Source organism: Rosa rugosa, chromosome 2 (assembly GCF_958449725.1).
Source record: "Rosa rugosa chromosome 2, drRosRugo1.1, whole genome shotgun sequence".
Classification (NCBI taxonomy): Eukaryota; Viridiplantae; Streptophyta; class Magnoliopsida; order Rosales; family Rosaceae; genus Rosa; species Rosa rugosa.
This window is the reverse complement of record NC_084821.1, coordinates 44,825,129-44,838,896: the sequence shown is the minus strand read 5'-3', so window position 1 is coordinate 44,838,896 and position 13,768 is coordinate 44,825,129. Positions and strand designations below refer to the sequence as shown.

At 38.9% G+C, this 13,768-nt stretch overlaps 1 long non-coding RNA gene across 7 annotated transcripts; it reads right to left on the bottom strand.

Annotated features, from left to right (window-relative positions):
- Window positions 1-1,102: 1,102 nt before the first annotated feature.
- Window positions 1,103-8,082, bottom strand: LOC133732507 (uncharacterized). 7 transcript variants are annotated; one of them, XR_009857165.1, is made up of 10 exons: window positions 7,812-8,082; window positions 7,105-7,228; window positions 6,237-6,301; window positions 5,766-5,834; window positions 3,625-3,714; window positions 3,219-3,541; window positions 2,121-2,183; window positions 1,792-1,866; window positions 1,556-1,654; window positions 1,103-1,449 (listed from the first exon to the last, which is right to left on the bottom strand). It is a non-coding gene; the product is annotated as an uncharacterized LOC133732507 (long non-coding RNA). The 7 variants fall into 7 exon arrangements; XR_009857162.1 differs by having other exon boundaries at window positions 7,785-8,081; XR_009857166.1 differs by lacking the exons at window positions 7,105-7,228; window positions 7,812-8,082 and adding an exon at window positions 6,659-6,699.
- Window positions 8,083-13,768: the final 5,686 nt, after the last annotated feature.

Here is a 13,768-nt window from a genome sequence, read left to right as displayed (position 1 = left end):
GAGTTCTATTTCCATATTCATATTATTTAGTCTAAATCATTTATCAATTGTTGTTTATTCTAATAAACATGTGATAAGTCCATAAATTTTCTTACAAACTCATGTTCCAAAGATGTCAACAAAATATCTTGATATCTCCCCAAACCCAGTACTTACATTAAACTTGGAAAGAGAATTCATTTGATAATGCGGGATTCCCACATTTCATCAGCTTACATTACCATTATGGCTATCTCAATTGGGAAACAAGAACTCAAGCTTTGTGGCCATAATATTCACTACTAGAATTATGCCCTCAGACATCGGCCAAAAACCGATGAGAAAAAGAATTCTAACCGATGTCTTAGTGGGTGATGAGAAAGGTCCGGAAAATCCAGACATCGGTTTTTAGCCGATGTCTAGTATCATTAGATACATCGGTTCTTCATTATAAATCGATGTAAATACGTTTAAATGATGACAAATTTGTATGTTTATATATTGTTAAATCCTCATCTTTTTGCCTTTAATGCTTATAGAAATATAGATCCTACAGCCCAACTATGCATTTTAACATCGTTATTTATTTAAAAACGATGACTGATACTGTTTCACACATCAGTTCCCATTAACGTTTCTTGTTGTTCATGATTTAGACGTGTAATTTGGCTCATATCCTACGATTCCTCATTCAATATACACAGTTTAATATTATATGAACCGATTTATTTACTTACATTAACATCAGATTCTAGGGCAAAAACGATGTTAATCATCTTATACTACATCGATTCCAGTAAAAGAACGATGTCTAATGCTATGTAATATATCGAATCACTAAAAAAAACGATGTCCATAGATTTTCATAACATCGGTTTTCTTGTCCTCATCGATGGCAATACTTATATTGGACATCGATCTTTATCTAAAAGACGATGTGCAGTAGCTTATGGCACATCGATTCCAACATAATAATTCGATTTTCTGTGGTTAATGGGACATCGATTTCGATTTTGGAACTGATGTATTTCTCTTAGTGGACATCAGTTCTTATAGCTATAACTGATTTAAACTTTATACATAGACATCAGTTTGAAATAAGAGGATTGATGTCCACAAAATATGTAGCTGCTGCTATACAATGCAATATCCACAGTTGACAAAAGTGATTTGATATTGGGGTATTTTGTCCAAAATCATCATCATTGACAGTTCACAAAATAGGCAAAATAAAACCCCAATTAACCTACTACAAGGCTAGCCTAACAATTACTATATATTGCATTTTTGTTCATAATTGCTGCATTCACTTCATCTACTACAAAAAAAGTGAACCAAAAGCTAGCTAGCCTTTCTCAAAATCCTCATCCTAGTCAGAATCTACAATAAGGTCTGTAAGTAGTCGGCCACCTCAATGCGCACCTCATCAAGTTGTTGTTGGGTATATCCTTTCCGAGTCTTTACCGCCCACTACAAATACACACACACACACACACACACACACATATCAATGTAAGTCATAATGAAATGCTCTAATATTTAAACCAAAGTTTATGTTAATTCCTAATACTTATACCTTGATCGAAAAGGAAAGTGTGTCATCATTAATAATATTCTTCATGTACTGCATAACATAATAGCCACACTCAATTCCGCCCGGTTGTTTAGGTACGCCCTATTTATTCACGTTATTAAATTCGAAAGACATTATCACGCTAAATTAAATAGTGTAACTCAATCAACCACATATACAATGCTTACCGGAAGTAGTCTTAATTTAACTTTGCCTTCTTATAGAGATGCTAGTATTACCTATGGTTTCCGAGGAGGAAGAGGTGAACTTGTTCTACTGCTGTTGCAATTACCTCTCCTTACTATTTATATGACCTGTTAAGTCATAATAACACTTTAGACTATGATATAGGGCAGCCCACCATCCTCTATAAATTCTGGATATAGCAAAGTTACAGGGCCTATTTGGCTGATTTAAGTATGAAATAATTTGATCTTGCAAAACCACATACTGACATGTATTTCAGACTGCAACTATGAAAAGAGAAGTTCAATGATATTAGGGTATGACAAATTAGTACTTGGTATTAAAAAAAAAAAATAAATAAATAAAACATTACTTAATATACCTTGTTTACGTACTTGATATCTATGCAACGAAAGCTTCTTTACTTTTCCCTTTTATCATATGCCTGCATAATTGTTCACACATATATAAATTTCCAAATGACTAGTAATTGTCTCAATCCACACATATATAAATTTAATCTGCCTTACGGAAAACAAGTATACAAATGGAAGTCAAATTGCTCAATTGCTGCTGATGTAGAAAAGAAAGAAGTCTGGAACATTCATAGTAATATTGCCAACATGTTGTTTTGGAACTAGTAACATAAAGCCATAAAGAGAATAACTATATATGCAGCTCTTGCTTGCAAATATAGGTATAGGAATACTGAAATCCCATATGTAGTTTAGCGTATTAGCCTATGGCCAAAATAGAAGATTCAGTAACTACATCATAGTATTATCACAACATTTTGACCATTCCTACTTTATTGATGAGCCCCATAAAGTACTCTTTTACATCCCATACTGCTAAAGACCAATTTTGAATGAGCCACACTTGGTTTAGCACCATATTTCCTATATTTGCAAAGCCACATATTCAATTATTAGATCCAAACATTCTCACGTACTGCTTCTGATCTAATCTGTGACCTTCATATAGGTAACGTAAATAATGAGGCACTATGATGCCATTCATCACATTCCTTGAGGTATAATAAGTATAACCAGAAACAGACCCATAATACATGTTTTTACAGATAGCACTGGCCCATCATATCATATTAAATATCGAAGGAAGCAGCAGCAGTCTCAAGCAGATTGCTTGCTATGTGGGCAAAATGGAACCGTAACAATACTGGAGCACTGTATTTGGTGCCACTACCATAACTATTATTTCATTTCTTTTTAGGAAAAGCGTTATAAGGTTTGTTTAGATTCCACTGGTCTTTTCCCATTTCAGAATCGAAAAGATCATCACAAAAACATGTAAAAACGTTATCTTAGGGCATCAACATGTGGCAATCATGTTACCTTATTCTATCCTTCTTAATGAACATTTGAAAACTAAAAGACATGTCAAAGAATCCAAATGGAGCTCGTGTAAGATTAACAACAGCATGTCCATGTCAGAAGGGAAATGAAATATTGGTTTGTACCTGGCAAACTTAGTACAGTTGGCAGAAGGCAATGATCAGTGGCATCTTCTGCCTTTCCCAAAGTATTTAGCTCAGCTCTGTATCTCTTTAAGGCCAGGTTACCCCAACATCTATTCTCACAACTCTACCTAATCAATTCTCAGCTCTCCAAAGTATTTAGCTCAGCTCTGTATATCTTTAATCCCTAATCAATAAGCTAATATATGCTACGGTATATCAGAGTCGGTTAATAAAAATCAAAGCACTATCCGTCTCTAACTGGATACAGGCTCAAAGCTTTGACAATTTTGGAAAATGTCCATTTGATGGAGCACAATCGAGACCTGAAAGTAGAAAAGTAATTTTACGTTTATAATTTGTATACATGTATAAAAACTCTGAAAGTAAGAAGCCCACATGCTCAAACCTTTTCTATTTGCAGTTGTTCCCAAGACAACAAATCAAGGGCATTTTCTTTGTACATAAGAAGCCCCATGCTCCTCATACCTGTTAAATGCTATCACAAGAACTCAAAAATCAATACAAGCTGAACAATCTGCATGAATTTTTAAGGATTAAATTCAGTTTAGTCCCTCGAACTTTAGGCCTAAAATCACTTTGGTCCCTGACTTTTTTTTTTAATCAAGATGGTCCCTGCGCTTCCAATTTCCATCAGCCTAGTCCAAAATTTGACTTTGACTCTAATCGTGACGTCATACGCTGAGTTGTCATCGACAAGCATGGCCCACTATTCAGTTTTTGACTCTCAATTTGGACGAAATGTCTAAACTACCCCTTAATACTCTTTTGTTCATCTCTCTTCCTGAAACCCGAGAGCTCCTCCTCCTCTCTCTCTCTCTCTCTCTCCCCCTTTCGCTCCCTCCTCCACCACGTCCTCTTCAGCCTTAGATCACGACACAATAACTCCAACCCATGTCCTCTTCCAGAAGCATGTCTCCGTCGACTACGATAGCGGCACTCACCACCTCTCCACTCATATCGGCGGCTTCAGGAAGCGAGACATCCCCAAACACCACCGCTTGTCTTCAAGTAGGTAGGCGCAGCATCGACGACGCCCAGAAGAAGCACCGGGAAGCGGGAGAATGATCAGAAGAGAACAGATTGTGAAGCAAATTTTGCTGGGTTTCTGTATGAGAGAGAGTTCGAGGAAAGAGAAAGTAAATCTAGAATTCTCTCTCCTCCACCGCTGGTCTCTAAGCACCACAGTGCTCACCTCCACCACAACCATGCTCCGCGGTCTCCGACGAGTCAAACCCAGCCTCCACGTCGTCTGGCGATGCCTAGAAGCCTCTATCTCTCTCTCTCTCCCCCTCACCCTTTGCGATCCCAAAACCCTTTTTTTTTTTTTCGATTTTCGGCAAAACAAGCTCCAATTTGGTGCTAATTCTCACTGCATCTTGTGATTTGAGCTGGGTTGCTTTTGATTATAGAGGTTCACTCATTCATGATTTGATTTGATTTTGAATTTTATTAGTATGGTTGGTGAGTTTTGTGAATTTTTTTTTTTTGCTCATAAAATTCAGGTATGGTTTTTTGTTTTCTTATTTCATGTGATAATCTTAATGGGTTTTTGATAATCTGAGTTGGGTCTGTTGAAAGCTTGGAAATTTTTGATGGGTTTTTGGTAATCTGAGATGGGTGTGTGTTTGATTTGTGAATTTACGGGTTTAAGAAGTGACAAGGGGGAGGGTGTTTGTGATGAGGCGGAGATGCCTGCAGAGATTGCTGTCGTGGCCGTCCACCGTTTCGAAGAACTGCAGAAATTTCAATCACAGGGTTGTCGGATTTGATGTGAATTTCTGGTTTTTTTTTTTTTTTTTTTTTTTCTTCTGGTGTGGATTTCTGGTTTCTGCTGCTGGATTTTGCAGTGATTTGAAGCTGGCTCATCTGGGTTTTATCACAAGGTCGGGTTGGATTGGATGCTTTTTATGATTTTGATTTTGGGTGGCGAAGATGAAGTGAAATATGGTTTTGATGGTTTGGGTGGTGGTGGGAATGCCTCTGGAGAGTACAGAGATGGTGGGTTTGGGGAGATTGGAAGATGAGGGAGAACAGAGAGAAAGAGAGAGTGTAGTCGGAGACTGGTTTTGATGGTGAAGAGGATTGAGAGTAGGAAGTGAGGTAGGAGAGGAGGATTGGGTTGCGCTCATGGTGGCGGTTGAGCGGAGCTGCAAAGAGATCTGGGTTTTTAGGGTTAGAGAGAGGGTTGTGGGATTTAGGAGAGGAGAGAGGAGAAGAGGGTAGTTTGGACATTTCGTCCAAACTAAGAGTCAAAAACTGAACAGTGGGCCATGCTTGTCGGTGCCAACTCAGCGTATGACGTCACGATTATAGTCAAAGTCAAATTTTGGACTAGGCTGATGGAAATTGGAAGTGCAGGGACCATCTTGATTAAAAAAAAAAGTCAGGGACCAAAGTGATTTTAGGCCTAAAGTTCGAGGGACTAAATTGAATTTAATCCAATTTTTAATCATGCCTTCTAATAAATTAAGTACATGCATTAAAGTACAATAGAACTAAAACGAAACTAAATTTCATGGAACTTACTCAGCCTTGGAGAACCACATCTGCTGGAATGAACCAAGAGAAGCCAATATACTGCCACCTATCCAAACACTGCAAAATTAAACAACATGCGGTCAGGGGAAGAGGACCTGCACAAAGTAGAGAATCTCTGTTCCATATCAAGGATTCCCCAGTTGGAAGCTCAATATCTTGTACAGATTGATCACATTATCCAGATAACATATGTTTTGTATTCAACATGAGAGATGTGAAAGAGTTCAAATTACAAACAGACCAACTTCACAAAGTCCCAGCATATTAGCCTAGAACAAATTTCAGGATAACCAGGTTCCATTAGCTTAATTTCTTTGGAAGTAATAAAGAGGCAATTGGTGATTAATGATTGATCACTCAGCTCGTTCAATAATTAAAGACTCACTGCCAGATTGTATAGATTCTTGTGTGACATAATTCACACAGAGGGGGGAGGAGGACCAGAAACATGCATGTTACCTGAATCGCCTTTCTGTTGCATTTCCACTTGCCAATACTTTAACTCTAGCAGCTTGGGGAGATTCCTGCAGATAAAATAATGACATCTTGATGAAAACTTGAGAATGTTAAGTATTACTCAATCAATTGCAGTTAGTTTCTTCAACACTCGTTCGTCATTTTACACCTTAGACGAGTGGCAATTTGAGTCAAAACAAAGTTATCATGCAAATGATTACGTGATCCTCCATTTGGTTGATAAAAAGGAGAAAGTTTGCTTCCCCAAGAAAAGACCATGTTTCTTGGCAATTGTAAAACCACAAAATCATGTAGTACTTAAATCTCACTCAGATAACACTGGCCCATCATGTCATATTAAATATAGAAGGAAGCAGCAGCAGTCTCAAAATACGGTGGAGCAACATACATTCTCACAACTCTACCTACTATAAAATCACCAAATAAAAGATTGCTTCAACAACCATTCTCCTGTAGAATTAAACCCACAAAATAGCAATGATCAGTAAGAAATTGAAAGATAAACAAGAAACAAACCAAACATCATTCCATTGCTCTATGTGATCAAAGAAAGCTGTGGGGAAAAAAGATACTTAACAGGTTATTTATTTAAAAGGAACCATTTCACTTGAGAGAAGTTTTTGTTTGATTCGTAACAAAAGAAACTTTTCATAAACACCAAAAGAAAAAAAATATAGTTACAGTGTTGTTAACAATATTGCAGAGCATATAAATGGAAAATGAGATGCAGGAGCTAAATGGGTATCCCAGTTTCAATATTTACATCAATTTCTACACCTTATAATCTGAATTGACAAAGGCATGGCCAACTCATTAAACATACTATACAACAAAGAAGGTGTAGTCTCACCGAGTGAATAGTATTATGGTATGGCGCGGAGCAACACCACCAAACAACACAGTTCCTGTTTCACGGCATTTTGATTTTACTTCTTTGATTCCAAATTAATAGGTCCTAGCCTTCAAACTCCCCACTAACAACAAAAACAAAGGATGAAAACAAAGTTAATCAAACCTTATAAACCATTTACATCTCAAGTCAGCTAGCAGAATATATAACACACATAAGGACAGTAGCTTGGATAATGAAACAAATACAAAGAAACCGCAAAACTTGAACAATCAAAGACATTTCATGATGTCGATCTGGCAAAAGCAAAGCCCTTTATTAAACTGATTAACTGAGATTAATCTAAGCACCATAGTTCCAACAGAACCCAAATTCATGAGACCAAATTAACGAATCTAAGCACCATAGTTTCAACAGAAAACCCAAATTCATGAGACCAAACCAAGCAATCTAAGCACCATAGTTTCAACAGAAAACCCAAATTGATGAGACCAAACTAAGAACTAAAACTTTCAAAAATAAAATAGAATCGACATGAACAGCTCAAAAGATCAGAGCTTTAAGCCATTCAAAAACAAACCAACTCAAATACACAAGAATTAAACAAAAAAGACCCAAACTTTAGATCAAAACCGGCCAGAAAACCAGCATTGGTGGTGAAGAGAAGAGAGAGAGCGGACCTACGTTGGTGGCGGTCGGAGAACTACCTTGAGCCGGCTCAGGTCGGACAATGACGAGCTCAGGTGGGAGAATGAGTTCGTGGTCAGGTCATTGAAGGAGCTCGAGGCGGTTCTGGGTCAGTGAAGGAGCTCAAGGTGGCTCGGGTCGTTGAAGGACGAGGTCGGGTCGGAGAACGAGCTCAGGTTGTAGAACGAGGTCGGGGAGAACGAGGTCAGGGAGAATGAGGTCGACCAAGGTGAAGGAGCTGCAAAGTCAAAGTGGGAGTCGTTATTAGCTAGGGTTCGAGAGTTTTTTGTCTGAAAAATACTAAGTGTTGGGGGGAATGAAAATTTGGTCCCCGCGCCTCTCAAACGTTTTAAGTTAGTCCCTCCGAGTTTTTTCAAAATTTTTGAACGAGACTTTACACATCGGTTAATTTAACGACCGATGTTTATAATCACAATAGAAATCGATATTTCATAAACCGATGTTAGGATGTATTTTTTACATCGCGTGCAATTTCGACCGATTTAACAGTGGTGATGTCTGATGACATAATTCTAGTAGTGATTAAAAGTAATAAGTATCATCATCAACTGCTTCATACTCTAATCAAGTTTGCAGCAGGTATATGTGATCTTGTCACTTTAGCGATATCAGAAAACGGGTCAGGCATAGAGTCTGCTATGTTATGAAGATCGAGAATTCTCCGCACTTCAATTTCGGACTATGCGGTTCGGGGATCAAGATGAGACAAAGTGGGGACAGACCACGACAATTCATGTCGTTCCTGTTGAACATTATTGTTCTTATCTCCCCGTAACGACGGGAAGACTGTGTCATCAAAGTGACAATCCGCAAATCTAGCGGTAAATAGATCGCCTGTCAAGGGTTCTAAGTAGCGGATAATCGTTGGAGAGTCATATCCAACATAAATGCCTAATCGTCTTTGAGGACCCATTTTGGTGCGCTGTGGCGGCTCAATTGGCACATAAACTGCACACCCAAATATGCGTAAGTGTGAGACATCAGGCTCATATCCAGTAACCAGCTGGGACGCAGAAAAGGGTTGAGTGGCAGTAGGCCTCAGACGAATGAGCACAGCTGCATGCAATATTGCATAGCCCCAAGCAGAAACAGGGAGATTGGTGCGCAAAACCAATGCTCTAGCGACCATTTGAAGTCTTTTAATGGCAACTTCTGCTAGACCATTTTGGCTGTGAACATGAGGAACCGGGTGTTCACCTCAATCCCAATGGACATACAATAGGCATCAAACGTTTTTGATGTAAACTCTCCAGCATTGTCAAGACAAATTGACTTAATGGGATGATCAGGGTGGTGAGCCCTTAATTTAATGATTTGTGCTAGGAGTTTAGCAAATGCAGCATTTCTTGTGGACAAGAGCATGACATGTGACCAGCGTGTCGATGCATCAACCAATACCATAAAATATCTAAATGGTCCGCAAGTTGGTTGAATAGGTCCACAAATATCACCTTGGATTCTTTGCAAGAATGGAATATTTTCCTTAGTATCCTTTGCATAGGATGGTCTTGATCCTAATTTTGCTAAAGAGTAGGCTTTGCAAAACGAAATATGGGCTTTGGAAGCAACCAGGGAAGAATCCGGTTGAGCCACGAAGTCACAATTGACTTTAGAAGTAGAAAAAGGAACCAAGGAGGCATTAGTGGCGTCAATACCACTTTTGGGCCGCAGGGGGTAGGCGGCAGTAGCCCTACCTTGGACCGAATTTCGGTTCTGACTTCTTTTTCGTTTTGAAAAATGGATGTCCGTGTGAAGTCTTTAATATACGAATCATCATATCACGACCTGGATATCCCAAATGGTCATGCCAAAGCCTATATGTGTCAGAATCCCATAAGTCATCTCTCATGACATGGTTGGATTCAATAATTCGAATAATGGTTGCATACAACCCACTAGAACGACAAATAAGCTTCTCTAATACTCGTTTATGTCCGTAGTCATTAGAGGTGAAGCAAATGAGCTCTTGTCCATTCTCACAATGTGTTTCCACATGAAAATCATTGGCTCTTATATCTTTAAAACTCAATAGGGTTCTTCCAACCCTAGGAACATATAGAGCTTCGGTGACATTAATACTTGTGCCATTTGGCAACATAAATTGAGCTAATCCTCGACCATGAATCAATTGTCATGGTCCAGCCATCGTAGTCACAGAAGATCGACTAGGCACCATCCATAAAAATAGTTGCCTATGTCACAATATAGTATGTGTGATGCCACTATCAACAAGGCATTCCAACTCTCCAGGAAACATATTGAAAAATAATAAAGTTCGGAATTAAAACATGTCCATGACATCGAATAATAATACGATACTTTATTAAAAAAAATAGCCAATGATTACATCAAAGGTCCCAAAAAGTCTAATCCAAAATAAAGAAAATCAAACTTGGACAAATTGTAGTCACTCAGTCCGTTTGGTAACTCCAATCAAATATGACCAGGAAAGTAGAGAGAGATGTTGGTGGAGCGAGGCTCTCTTAAGTACCAATGATCTCAATGACTTTCCTAGACATCATATTTTATTGGGTGCGCCACATGAGAAAGAGTAAATACAATTGTCACTTATTGACTAAGGCATATTGCCATTACAAAATTCTTGGAAAATAAAAAGGACTATTCTAATCAAAGTCTGCAGCATCCTTGTGCACTTCATCTTCAGCTTTGAAGTCCTCTATGGTGAGGTTGACATCTCCCCCATCTTCTTCTTCTTCTTCTTCTTCTGCAAGGTACACTTCTTGCTCCCTCAGGTCCCTATATGCCCTGTATCTTGCAACTAGTTGCTCGCTTGCCTTGCATTGCTTGAACCAATGCTCACTTGATCCACATCGATGACACACATCATTGTTGACAGGACCCACCCCCGAATTTCACCCTGAAATCCGAAGTGGCCCTGCGGGGTCCACCTTAGAAGAAATTCTTCAAAAAAATTGACAGAACTTCCCCTAAAATGGACTACCCAAAACCTATAGAAAGGAAATTTACACTTCTAAATCACTCATCATTATTCTCCTGGAGCCACCCTGCTCCCCAAATCACAACATCGTCCAATTCACATAACACAAAACGCAACTTGAATAACATTAATCCCACAGGTAATCAGAGCAATTCTAATAGAAAGGTAAACAAGGAAAACTTAATTCAAAGGAAAACGCGGAAGCCATGCTGTTGACTATGCCTCAATTCCATGTACGCCCGACCTCAACTAATTTCGCCTGCAAACTGGGCATTTGAAACCGAAGGGCCCAGGGGAAAAGTATTGAAAAACACGTTAGTGTGAGTGGACAAAAATAAATAATTAAGATGATTTAAATGAAGCAAACTTAAATACTTTCCCACTTATTTAAATTTATAAAACATCGATGCATGCAACGTTTATAAAACGTATTTCTTTAAAACTCGAAATCTTGTGAAAACATACCAGCCCCGCTGGTTAAAAGAGATCGGACTAGGCCCAGCTAGTCAAGTAATAATAGGATATGGGGAAGAGATATCACCATACGGGTAAAGGAGCCCCTTAGGCTCTACCTACCCTCGGCTGCCACCCACACATAGATTGTGTGAGGATGAGAACTAATAACCTCGACTACCACTCACGTGAGGAGAAGAATCCTCGACTGCCACTCACAAACACAAAATAAGTGAGGAGGAGACACTAACCGAACGACCCCAGTATGGTGAGGAAAACAATTGAAAACCAGTAAATCCATAAAGCTTCCCCAATATCTCACGAGAAAAAATATCTTCCAATGACGCGGCCCCGCACGCCAAAATAGTCTCGAAGTCATAAACAAATGGGCAAGAAATAATAAATAATTAATTATAATTTCCTTAGGAAATCTCATTTCCGATAATATTCCAGAAAATCTCCAAATCATCATTAAGGCATTCCCAATGCCAAAACCGAAAGTCAATAAATAAATAAGAAATATAACTCCAATGAAATTCCATTTTGAAAATCTTTCAGAAATATCAAATCGACGAATAGAAATATATTTAATTTCGAAAACCACCTCAGAAATAATTCATGAATATCCATATCAATCATAAATTCTAAAAATATTCAAAACCAAATAATATCCGAAACTAAATAATATGCTCAAAGAATAATATGATAATTAAATAAAGCATTAATTTAAGAAACAACGCATGCATCAATTCTTAAAAACAAAAGTCTACTCACAGTACTATTCCGACGATCACGTAAATGAGTTCCTTCGTCGAGCAGTAGCTCGATACATCGCCCTGTACAATATTATAATTCGTGAATAACGATTCGGCAATTAAATACGATTCTAATATCTTGTGCTCCTAAATCAAACTTCCAATTTCTTTTCCAATTTAACCAAAACTTCATCATTAACACCAATTCTTTAATTCAAAGTTTCTAGGGCAAAGTTGAGAGAAATCCAACAGTGGAATTCTCAAAAATCAATAACCAAACTTTTGAACTTTGGAAAAATTCCGATCAATATCCAAACCTCCTCCAATTTCCACCAAACTTCACATACAAGCTCCACAACATTTATAGGATTTAATTGGGCTAAAACAGAAATTAAAAACCTACTTTACTCGCCTCCACGCGCCACCAACAGTGGCAGCGCGTGAGCCCCACGCGCCGGCAGCCACCACCTCCGATGGCCACCAAATTTTGGCAGCAGCACCTACTCAACAAACCCAAAAACTTCCTCAACTGTGACAAAGTCAGAAAATGAGTAGAAGTACCTCAACAATTAAGGAGAAGTTTGAAACCGATTTGTGAATAGTGACCCCAAACTTCAAACCGTCGATTCTTCCTTCACGCTTCAAATCGCTGCAAAAATACTTGGGGAGCATCATCTACGTCTCAAGGCGCTTCTAAAGGACTAAGGTTTGTCGTCTGTGGTGGCCGGAATCGGGAGAAACCGGCGTTGATCTCAATCTGCTACAGTGACCATCCTCTTCTTCTCGATGCTGCACCCCTTCCACAGTTCAAATTAAGCTACCAAACGAATCCATAAATGAAGAGAAGGAAGAGAGCTTTCCAACGACACCTTATGCGTCAAAATCCGTCGCCGAATGGAGGAGTTATGGCTGGAAGAAGGTGTAGAGGTCGGAGAGGGAGAGGGAATTGGGGAGAGAGAAGAGAGAGAGCTCGGTAAGTTTCTGGAAAAATATGGAAACTTACCACAGTACTTTCTCTATATATAGAAAGTTACTATGAACAGTAATTTTAGTACTTTGGCTATAACTTTTGCATACGAACTCCGATTTAAGCCTACCACATATGCACACGCTCAGTTTAACGTCCTCTACAACTTTCATGAAGAACATTTTCTCAAATTTTGACCCGAACAAAAAGTCAACTTTTAGGGCCACTAAAAGTATCGAAACAAAGTAAAAAGTGAAAGTAATTGTCGTTTACTGTCCAAATGACTAGTAAACTGGTAAATTGAGATACGGGACGTAACAATTGTGGTTTCCTCCCTTCAATTGAGGTGCACGTTGTGGGCGTTCCCTAGGAGGGTTGGTGTCACCACCACGACCCATGGTGCCACCACCACAACCAGGGATACCACGACCACCTCTCCCACGTGTGGCATTGCCACCACGTGTATTCGCACCAAACTTGCGGTTTCCTTCCTTGTTAGGGCAGTTATATGGACCCATACGTTCCTCATGTCCCTTATTAGGGTTCCGCTCCTGGCGCCCTCCTTTGGGTGCATTATAATTCGCCTCATGAACGCTCTTAGTTCCAATGGGCCTTGAATTATAATTCCTCACGAGTATGTTATCATGTTTCTCAAATACATATATGATATTGATAAGTTGATGAAACCTCGTGATTCGTCCAGCATTGGCCTCAGTACGATACTGCTTTGATACCACAATGGCTGAAACGGGGAAGGTGGAGAGAGTTTTCTCAATTTGCTCTTGCTCTGTGACAGGTTGTCCACAAAATCTCAACATGGAT